The 11,289-nt window shown below is 44.0% G+C and overlaps 1 long non-coding RNA gene across 1 annotated transcript in view; it reads left to right on the top strand.

Moving 5' to 3' along the window:
- The window catches only part of LOC116891653, a 17,399-nt gene extending 6,430 nt beyond the window's left edge, over window positions 1-10,969 (top strand). The window contains exons 2-3 of the long non-coding RNA XR_004386854.1: window positions 3,551-3,740; window positions 10,859-10,969. This is a non-coding gene — a long non-coding RNA (uncharacterized LOC116891653). The remainder of the gene's footprint in view (window positions 1-3,550; window positions 3,741-10,858) is intronic.
- The last annotated feature ends 320 nt before the right edge of the window (window positions 10,970-11,289 follow it).

Genomic DNA, 11,289 nt, shown 5'->3' with positions numbered 1-11,289 from the left:
CCTTGACGTTTCTCTTAAAAAAGAAAGCTTTGAACCCTTTCTACAATTGTAGGTAGTTTTAAAAATGGCAGAACTCATACCGTCTTTAGGTATTTATTGTCAGTTTCCACTCATTTCAGAATTTCTGAACTCACTGGAATGATCTGTGATTTCCCACAGAAATAAGCTCTTGAATTGAAGTGGGTTCCCCTGCTTTCCCCTGAAGCTTCCTCCAGTTTTTCTAGGCCGAAGAGGAAGAGGAGGGAGAGAAGGGAGAGGAGGGAGAGAAGGGGGAGGGAGAGGAGGGAGAGGAGGAGGGAGAGGAGGGAGAGGAGGAGGAGGAGGGGGAGGAGGGAGAGGAGGGGGAGGAGGATGGATGGTTGTAGCCTGCAGCCCTGGGCAGTGAGTTGGCCCTCCTGCTTTATATGAGGAGGCTGAGCTTTTAAGGCTCCCTGTGGATGGCAAAGACAATGGTTCCATCTTAGCAACAGCAGTTACTTTGAGTTTTATCTTTTGGGTTTTGCATTAGTTTCTTATGATTGTCGCAGCAAATTAACACAAATGCTACACCGTAAAACAACACACGTTTATTATCTTACTGACAGCTCTAGGCTAGAACTTTGAAATATGTTTTATGAGGCTGAAGTCAGAGGCTGTGTTCATTGAGGAGGCTCCACAGAGAATATCATCTTTGCCTTTTCAAACTTTTTGAGGCAGTCTGTGTAGACTAGACTCTTGGGCACACCATTCTAATCTGTTTCCATCAAGCCATCCCTGATAAGGATCTTGTGATTATTTGGAAATCAATCTCACCCACAAAGTCTCATTCAATATTCAAAGTTCTTAGGTTTTGGGGAGTGGAATATGGATATCTTGAGGGGGTTATCCATGATGTTGACTTAATTTTAACTTAAATCAACTCAACTCAATAAAACACAATCAGATAAGTAGACTGAAGAAGCTCATGGGGCTGGTGGGATGGCTAAGTATTTCAGCATTTACCTGTAAACTTGAGGACCTGAGTTCAAATCCCCAGAACCTGTGTAAATGCCTGGCTGACATGGCAGTCTGCCTGTAATCTCAGTACTCTGGAAGTGCAGGCAGGAAATCCTCAGGGCAAGCTAGTAGCTAGCCTAGATGATGGGTGAGTTCTGGGTTCAAGTAGGATACCCTGCTTAAATATTTTAGGTGGAGAGCAATTGGGAATGTTAGTTGATGCCAGCCTTTGGCTTCCAGATGCATACATAGGTGTGCCTACATTACACACACACACACACACACACACACACACACACACACACACACACACGGGGGGGGGATTGAAGTATAACTCACTAATCCCTTCTAAAAGATAGTTATTTACTTATTTTCTTTTTTTAAAAAGATTTATTTTTAATTATGTGTGTGAAGGTACACGAGTTTTGTTTTAATTACGTGCTTGTGTGTATGTGAGGGTATGTTCACATTATTATCATTAATTATTATTGTTTGTTTTTTCAAGACAGGGCTCTTCTGTGTAGCCCTGGCTGTCCTGGAACTCTGTCTATATATACCAGGCTGACCTCAAACTCAGAGACCCATTTGCCTCTGCCTCTTAAGTGTTAGGATTAAAGGCATGAACCCCCACTGCCCAGCTATGAGTTTATTTTTTAGTATGTGATTGTGTATGAAGGTATATGCACATGTTTTTTTTTAAAATTAAGTGCTGTGTGTGTGTGTGTGTGTGTGTGTGTGTGTGAGAGAGAGAGAGAGAGAGAGAGAGACAGAGAGAGACAGAGAGAGAGACAGAGAGAGAGTGAGGTGGGAGAAGGTATGCGGTTATGCACACATGAGTGCAAGTATCTGTGGCAGCCAGAAGAGGACATTGGATCCCCCAGAACTGGAGCAGCAGCTAGTTGTGGGTCACTTGATGTAGGCATTATGAGCCAAACTCAGGTCCTTTGCAAGAGCAGTACGTGCTCTTAACTTCTGAACCAACTCTCCAGCCCTTCACTTTCATAAAAAAGTTTTTACTTAGTTATATTATCTCAAAACCTGTTTATTTATTAGGGGTTAGACTATAATTTACATTCTATGTTAGTACAAAGTGTGAGCATACAATCAGTTACATAATGTTCTGTTGACAAGATGCGGCTAAGTTTACCCAGGCCTTTGTCTAGTTTCGGAAATTTATCCTGATTTTTCTAACAAATAGCTGTGGTAAATACTTTGGCCTGTGAGGAGTTTCGCTTTGTCTTTATGGTTCTCCCTGCCCTGTCCCTCTCCCACTTGGGATGAATTTGCAGATGTGGAGTTACTGGACTGAAGACTTTTATCAAAATGCTTTATAGAAGGTTCTATCAAATTTAAAAACACCAGATTCAGAAGACTGGGAGATGGACACCTATGGGGGATTCATTAATCTGTCTCCTGCAGCCCATCTGTGAAGTGAGAATGGGAGTCAGGACTTCACCAGCGGTTGAGAAATGAGAAAAGATACTTGAGTCTCTAAGGAAGGCTTGTCAAACAGCAGAGACTTGCACAGATGCTGGTGCTCTCGTGAGCTGGGTGGCCTGCAAAGAGGGGCTCCTGATGACTCAGTTTTGTGTGCATGTGTGTGCCTGTGTGTGTGTGTGTGTGTGTGTGCTCATGTGTGTGAGGACACACATATATGAAAGTGTCCTTGGAAGATGGAAGAGGGCGTCAGATGCCCTAGAGCTGAAATTATGGTTGGTTGTGAGCCTGGGAATGGAACCTCAAAAGAACAGTAGAGTTGAATCATCTCTTCAGTCTCTAAGCACAGCTTTCTGAGCAACAGATCCTCTCCTTCAGAAATGTCTAGAAGTGGGGTTCCCACCTTTGCTGTGTCTCAGATTCATCCTACCTATTTTATTCCATAGGGAGGGGGAAGCCACAGGATCCAGAAGTGGTCTTAGTACATTCCTGGCTGTAGGTTTGGTAGAGGCTGAGTGGATTAGCCCAGCAACTCACTCCTAGAGTTTTATCTAGAAGTCAAGAGGATATTAGGTCAGATTCAGGGGTTGATAGTAAATACTTGTCAAAGAGGGTGCTAAAGATAGCTCCTAACAGTTTTGGTTCTTGACCTACAACATTTCCTTTCTCCACAATCAGGATGTTTTACTTGGCCAAGGTCAAAGAGGGTTTGTAGCAGAAAACTTCAGTTCCTATAATCTTTGTAAGTACAAGGACCCAAACGTGCATAGCCAAAAAAGTAAAAGAGAAAAGGATTTATCCCTGCAGGAGATCAGGTGACCACAGAAGTTATTTCTAAAGCAATGCCTTTCTTGGACAAAGGAAGCATGTGGACTTTATTCAGGGAGCTTATGCATATTCACATGGGCTGGGTACATCTGAGCATGCTCAGCTGAGGAGTGTATTGTTCAAATACTCTGTTTAAGGTCATAGTTCAAGAAGGAAAGAGGGTGGAAACATTCTTTTGGTATACTCAGCTCAAAGTCATGGAGCACAGGTTCACAGGTTAAAATGGCGGGATGCCTTAGGGCATGCTCAGCTTGCACCATAAAGATGATAGAAAGGAGCATCTTTAGTCATGCTTGGTTTTCCCCAAAAGGTTTCAGCTGTAGCAGAAGGAAAGGGTACTTTGGAAGTGAATTCATATGGGAGACGGTCCCAAAAGGCCTGAGCAAGTAGCTAACTCTTCTGATGTCGCGGAGATAAAACACTCGCTCCTCTAGGCCAGTGTGTGGAAACCTGGGAACAGATCGAAGCCACATGGAAGGCTGAGTGCGGTTATTGCAAAGGTAAGATGCAGTTTAGTCTGGCGGTCCATTGAAGGGGAAGCAATCTGGGTTAGTGGGACACTTAAAAGGGTTTGCTCTGATCCAGCAGATGCTGCCATTTTCCTTGGTCCAATGAGAGGCCAAGCCAAGCCCTGACCACACATCCCTAAACAGTCCCAGCCCTGTGAGGGGACACATTTCTTGTTTCCAGCTGTGGGTGAAGGGTACAAGCAGAAAACTTCATAATTGGCAGAACTCAGCTTCCCTGTGAGGAGGAGCAGTGATATTCAGTCTCCCAAGGCCAAAGTCAGGAGTCTGTCTTGTTATTTAGGGGCAGGCAAGGAAGCAACGATGGGGACAGTTTTCTTCTATTTTCTTGGCTTTACTAGGACCAGAAGTCCCTTGGACAAATTAAAAAGAGGCCTCTTGTTATTGGAATATCTAAATATGGAAGTAGTGGCTTAGGGGATTCCATCTGCCCTAGCTAAAATGAATTCTAGCTGTCGAATCTAGGGGCTTTAAGATTGAGTCTGGGTTCTACTCTGAAGACTGCACTTACTTTGTCCATTGCCCTTCTCATTTGATATAAGAGCCCTGCACACACACACACACACACACACACACACACACACACACACACATGATACATACACACATACATAGAGACAGATAGATACACATATATACATACACAAATACAGATATACACAAACATACATATACATATATAGACATAGATACATACATACAGATACATACATACATACATATATACATATGTAGACACAGATATATACATATAGACACAGATACAGACACAGACATAGGCACAAATACACACATGCACATATATAGACATAGATACATATACACATATATACATACACATATAGACACAAAGATACATACACACACATATAAAGACTCAGATACACACACATACATATACAAAAACATATACACAGATACATACACAGATACATATACAGACAAAGGTACACACACATATATAGGCACAGATACATATACGCAAACAGACACAGATAAATGTACACACATTACAGACTCACATACACACACATATACAAACACAGATATATACATACATATACAGATACATACACACACACATACACACACACACACACACACACACACACACACACACACACACAGTATTAATCTCTTCCAGCACTCACAGCATTATCTCACTCTTCACAACCACCTTTGAGAGCAAGTACCCCCATTCCTCCCATTTTACAGATGAAGAGGCAGTGGTGTGGTGGGCTGCATCCTTTCTCTAGACTTGGGAAGCTGGTGAATGTCAGGGTCATGAGGTAGGCCCAGAATGTGATCCACACCTCATTATTATTTTTTTTATAGCATTTCTCTTTGCCAGTAGATGGGCCCCTATGGTTGCTAGGGAGCAGAGGAAAATGAGTCCTTTTTAGGTGACAGTGAGGGACAGGTTTGCAAGTGCACAGGGTAATGTCTGTCACATTGTTCAGGCACATCTGGGCTCTGAGATCACCTGATTTGAGGGCAGACACCACTGGAGACGCTGACCCACCAGTGGATGGGTCTGTGTAATGGTTACTCTTCATTGTCAGCTCAACTGGATTTAGAATCACAAGGGAGAGCCACCTCTGGATGTGTCTGTGTGGATGTGTACAGAAGTAGAGAAAGCACCCAGCTGACTTCCCTACTCCACCAGTGTCCCAGAAGAAAAGGCCCCTTTCCCCTCTCCACACTGTTGTAATCCCCTTCAACTCAAAGACCCCTCCCTTTTGTTTACTTCTGTTCACTCCCTGCCAACTGGTTGCTTACTCTGCCTCGTGACCTATCACTGACTTTCGTTTACACAGAGCTCTGAAGGAATAAAGTTTCATAGACGTGGAAAACAGAGCTGTAAAAACAAGGCTTTGAGAAATACATCTGGTGGTCAGGATGCCTAGGACAAACTTATGACCTTTCCGAGGGATACATCTGACGTCAGGCTGCCCAGTGATATGATAAAGTTTTGGTGATCAAGATATCGAGTCAGAAGACCAGGATATTCTAAAGAGCTAAAGTTAAGACAAAACAAAAACAACTGTTCTTGGAAAGGCCCTCTACCCCTCCCTGTGGTAAATTCCAAGAAAAACCTCAAGATGTCATCCTAACCCTGCCCGACCACCCAGTTCACCCCCCTCTAAGGGACGTGCCAACTTAGCCCTTTCCCAGTGATTCACCAAGGCTGGGTGTAGGGCTGGATGAGGAAAATGACTAATTGAGCCAAGAACAGTCCCTTGAGCAGGCCAGCCAATACCTGACCAGATCCTTTGTCCTGTGTACCACCAATGAGAATGGGCCAGCTAACCCTGTTGCTGAAGTCTGCCCTCTGTACCGAATAAAAGTTGTGTGCTTTTTGGGTTCGGGGTTGTCTCTCCCTGCGTGGATGAGCAACCCCACGTATGTGGATTAAAAACCTTATACCCTCATGCTATTGCAGTGGTCACTTTGTCAATCTGTGCTCTGTGGGTTGCGCTCCTGAGGTAAGGTCACTCTGGGGCTCTTACAATAGCTCTTGGGTTAAAAGTGTATGCCAGGGCTGATCCACACCACTAAAAGAAACAGGTTTTTTTTCTAGTCCACAACCTCAGTGTTCATAATGTGATCAAATATCATGCAACAAACCACTTCAAGAGATAGGCAGAGACAAGGATGTTCTCAGCTAGACACCAGTCACTCAGGTGTGAAGGCCAGCAATGACAAAGGGGACCTTATAACATTTAAGAACTTCTGTATCACAAAAGAAACAGTTAATTGGGTGAGGGGAAAATGTTGTTAGCCATACAGCTAACAAAGAGTTAAATCCAACATATAAAAAGAACTTAAAAACTAAGCATCGGAATTTCAAACCCAATTAATAAGTGGTCTAATAAAACAAACGCATGCTTCTCACAAAGACAAAGTAGAAGTGGTCAATAAACTTATGAAAAATTGCTCAACTTTAATACCCATCAGAAAAAAATGCATATTAAAATCACACTGGGATTCATCTTACCCCAGACAGAAAGACAGCCATGAAAAAAACAAATGGCAGTAACAACAAATGCTGATGGGGATGTGGACAACAGGGAAGAGTAGGAATGTAAACTAGGCCAGCTGCTGTGGAAGACAGAATGGTGGTTTCTCAAAAACCTAACCATACCTCCTATGTGAGCCAGTATACCACTCCTGGGTATTTACCTGGAGGACTCTGTCCAAGGACACGTCACAGAGATCCTTGTGCACTGCTGTTCACTGGGGCTTCGGTTCACAATAGTTAAGTTATGGAACCAACATGGGTGCCCAGCCATAGAGGAATGGATAAAGAAAACGGTTTCAGTACACGATGGGATTTTCCCAGCCATGCTGTTTGTAGGAAAATGGATACAACTGGAGATAGTCATATTACATGAATCAAGCCAGTATCAGAAAGACAAATATGCTGTTTTCTTTAATTTGTTGTCCCTGGAATTTATATAGATATACAACGTTATCTATATTTGCAGATATGGCATAAGAGTGTAAGTGAAATCATTTGCAGGGGGCTGCACCGACTAACAGGATAAGAAGGGACAGAAAAGGGAGGGCAAGACATTTTGGGGGGGCTGCTTAGCACATATAATATACATTCATAAAATTAAGAAATATTCAGTGTTTTAAAAACTCTGGCTAGATCTAAACAAGGACACGTAACTGTCAGTGCTCTTGGCAGTTGTCCCTGTGACCCTGAGGAAAACAATTTTAAAATGGCCCTTTAAAAACAGCAGAAAGACACTGGGTTTTTGATAGGCCCCACATCTGCCCTAACTCTGGATTCTAGTAAAGTGAGTCAACACATCTTCATTTTTCAAACCAAGTGTTTCTTATTTTTTCTGTTTTTGGTTTTGTTGTTATTTATCATGGTGGTTTAAAATATGGTCTCACTTTTTTTCTTCACATTCCTCCTTTGTGGAGCGTTTAGCCTTCCTCAGATGGTTTATGGGCAAAAAGCGAATGGTTTAGAAGCACGAGGTCTGGGACCGGTGACATGGTTCAGTGTGTGAAGGTGCTCTTCTCCCGACGACCCACATGGAGGACGGAAAAACTGACTCTGGAGAATTGTGGTTTGGCCTCCACACTCACACACGTATACACATGAAACATGTAATAGCTATATCCAAAAGAACCAGGTCTGATCTGGTCTGATTTGTGGAGGACAGTTATTTTAAATGTACAGTGTTTGGTTAGTTCTCAACGTCAAATTGACACAAACCTAGAGTCATGTGGGAAGCAGGAACCTCAACTGAAGAACTCTCTTGTTCAGGCCCGCCTAGGCCATGCCTGTGAGGAACTGCCTTGATTGATGCTTGGCACTGGAGGGCCTGCTGTGGGCAGCACCATCCCCAGGCAGCTGGGCCTGGCATGTATAAGAAAGCTAGCTTAGCACAAGCCAGTGAGTCAGCCAGTAAGCAGCATCCTCCTGCGTTCCTGACCTGATTCTCTCAGTGATGAACTGTGATCAGGATGTGTAGGCCAAATAAACCTTTTCCTAAGAAGGCTGGTTGTGGTAGAGTGTTTTATTGTAACAACAGAAAGCACACTAGCACATATAGGAAAGAGGATAATTTGCATTTCTCATTAATAGTTAAGATGGATTTTGTGTCCACGTCTTACACATTAGGTCAAAACTGTTCTTACGGCTGAGGTAAAGGCTTAGTCAACAAAGGATTTGCCTTGAAGCCATAGGAACCTTATTTCAGAACCGCAGAACCCACATTAAAAACCTGGGCATAGCAGTGCTCACCTGTACTCCCAGGAACGCAAGATGGACTGTGGAGGCAGGTGGGTCCCTGGAAGCTCGCTGGCCAGCCAGCCTAGCCTACTTGGTGACATTCTAGGCCAGTGAGAGAACCTGCCACAAGTGAAAAACAGAGGACAAGACAGCACAGAGACTCTCTTATGGCACCTACATATGTACCTATACACAAACAAGTACACACACACATGCGTGTACACATATGTGTATACACACACACACACTCACACAGAGGAAAACAACAGAACTGGTCTTCAGAATAACAGGAAAAAACAATTCAGCCTGGCAAGGGCAGAATAGCAATGTCTGTCTGTCTGTCTGTCTGTCTGTCTGTCTGTCTGTTTCTTCTTGTGCTTTGATTATAGTCATTACCAGGAAAGTTTTGCTTTCTTCCTTCTACCAGGCCCAGACCTGTCTCTCTCTGTCTCTCTCTCTGTCTCTGTCTCTCTCTCTGTCTCTGTCTCTCTGTCTCTGTCTCTCTGTCTCTGTCTCTGTCTCTCTGTCTCTGTCTCTCTGTCTCTGTCTCTCTCTCTGTCTCTGTCTCTGTTTCTCTCTGTCTCTCTGTCTCTGTCTCTGTCTCTCTCTGTCTCTCTGTCTCTGTCTCTGTCTCTCTCTGTCTCTCTGTCTCTGTCTCTGTCTCTCTCTCTGTCTCTCTGTCTCTCTCTCTCTCTGTCTCTGTCTCTCTGTCTCTGTCTCTGTCTCTCTCTCTCTGTGCGTGTGTGTGTACAGGTGGGAGAGCATTTTGAGTGTGCCGTTTGTGGCTCAGAGCCTGAGCTGAACAGTGCACAATGGTCTGACCACACCACCCACTCTAACTGGCTCCCATGAAGGTTATAAATCCAGCTGTGCACAGCACCAGAGATCAAATTGAATCCAGGGGTGGTGGTGGTGGCCTTAGTTTAAACCAAGATGATTGGGGCTGGCAAGATGGCTTAGTGGTAAAGAGTTTATACTACTCTTAAGGAACCTGAGTTCAGGTCTAAGCATCCAGGTCAGGTAGCTCATAACTATCTATATCCCTAGAGGATCTAATGCAGTCTTCTGGCCTCCATGGGCACCCGCATTCACACACACACACACACACACACACACACACACACACACACACACACACACACACACACACACACACAAAAAGTCTTTAAGATGATCAAGTATTTCAAAGGCTGCCTTCTTGCTCCCTCTGTGGCTCCTGGTCCTGTCTGGGCTCAGTCCTGCCTTCTGTTCTGGGACTCAGGCCGGCACAGCTCCATGTTGGCCTGGCTGTCTCTGATGTTAAGGATCTGCATCACTCTGCTGGCCTGCACACTCTGCTGGTCTGTGCTCTGAAAAGCCCTGTCGGGTTCAGTCCCAGCTTTGGCTTTGGTTCACACCGTCCTTTGTAGAGCCCCTATCTGTTTTACTAATTATGTACCACTCCCTCATCCGTCTCAAGTCTCAGCGCTGGGACTTGATTCATTTCTAAGCACATGCTTCTTCACGAGGGCCAGGGCCATTGCCACTGATGAAGGGACAGTATACATATACTCTTACGACACCTTCCAACTACATATGGGAGATGAGCTGCCAGGGTGGGTTGGGGCGTTAGCTCTGTAGCACACATATGGGGTTCAATCACCAGCACCTCTCAAAGGGCTTAGGGAACCCAGTTGTCTGAAGGAATAGGATAACTCTGAAGTGGACAGCTCAAATAAACTGCTTCACAAGAAATGAGCATTTTCATCAGCAAGAGGACAGCCATGAGGAAGGAGAGTCACTAGCCATCTTGGGAACCCACCGCAAACTAAAGAGAAAGTTTAGGGATCCTGAGTGACAGGTGCTTTCACTTTAAGGTTTTTAGCAAGGCCCACTGGCTATTTCTTTTAGGAGTTCATATTGTCAAGACATCAAGTGCTTTCAGTTCTAGGATTCTGTTATGGATTTGGATTTATTTATTTATTTATCTGAGGTGTTTTCAGAGTGGATACTGTGGCATGGCTCAGCCCAATGTAGCTTAGATTTTGTGGCATGTCAGAGTGAGCTGGGGAGCCAATTGAATAAAAACCTCAGGGAGTAAGTCTCACACATCAGGGGATCAAAAGCCACTGCCCCAGTGATCACACTTCCCCCATAAAATCCACTACAAAGACAATCTGAATGAGTGATTGCTAAATATATCCCAAATGATAACGATTTAGAAGGAACATCTCACTGAGGCACCAGCAAGAAGTTCTTGTGCTAGATTTCAGTAGCAGATGATAATTTCCTTTTATTGTCTGAACTTTCTTAGTTCTTTTAGGAAAAGCTCTGAGTCCTCTCTCGTTCTTCATTCTAGTGTTGAAAAGTCCTGGGCCTTTTCTGAGATAGTGGCAAAGTGCTGAGGGTTGACAGGCAAGTTCCACCTTGGGAGCAGAGGTCAGATGTGAGAAGCACAAACAGAATTCAAAGGAAGCATTTGGAGTCGAAAGGAATGGGGAAAGGTAATAATAGGTATAAAAACACAAGAGCCAAGAAGCAGACCAGAAACTCATTTGTAAAGTGCACAAAAGCAATTTAGTAATTTAAAAAGTCCTAAAATTAGAGTTTAACTATCCATGCTGTCACCCAGGTCTTGGTGTTCTAGAGAACCAAAGCAAAGCACACTCATTTAAACTAACACCACTGGGCTGGCCGGATGGCTCAGAGGGTAAAGGTTCTTTGACACCAAACTTGACTACTTGGGTTCAATCCTTGGGTCCTGCTCAGTGGAAGATCAGAACTGACTCT

The sequence above is a fragment of the Rattus rattus genome, chromosome 2, assembly GCF_011064425.1.
Source record: "Rattus rattus isolate New Zealand chromosome 2, Rrattus_CSIRO_v1, whole genome shotgun sequence".
NCBI classification, from domain to species: Eukaryota; Metazoa; Chordata; class Mammalia; order Rodentia; family Muridae; genus Rattus; species Rattus rattus.
This window is presented reverse-complemented; position numbering and strand designations above follow the sequence as displayed.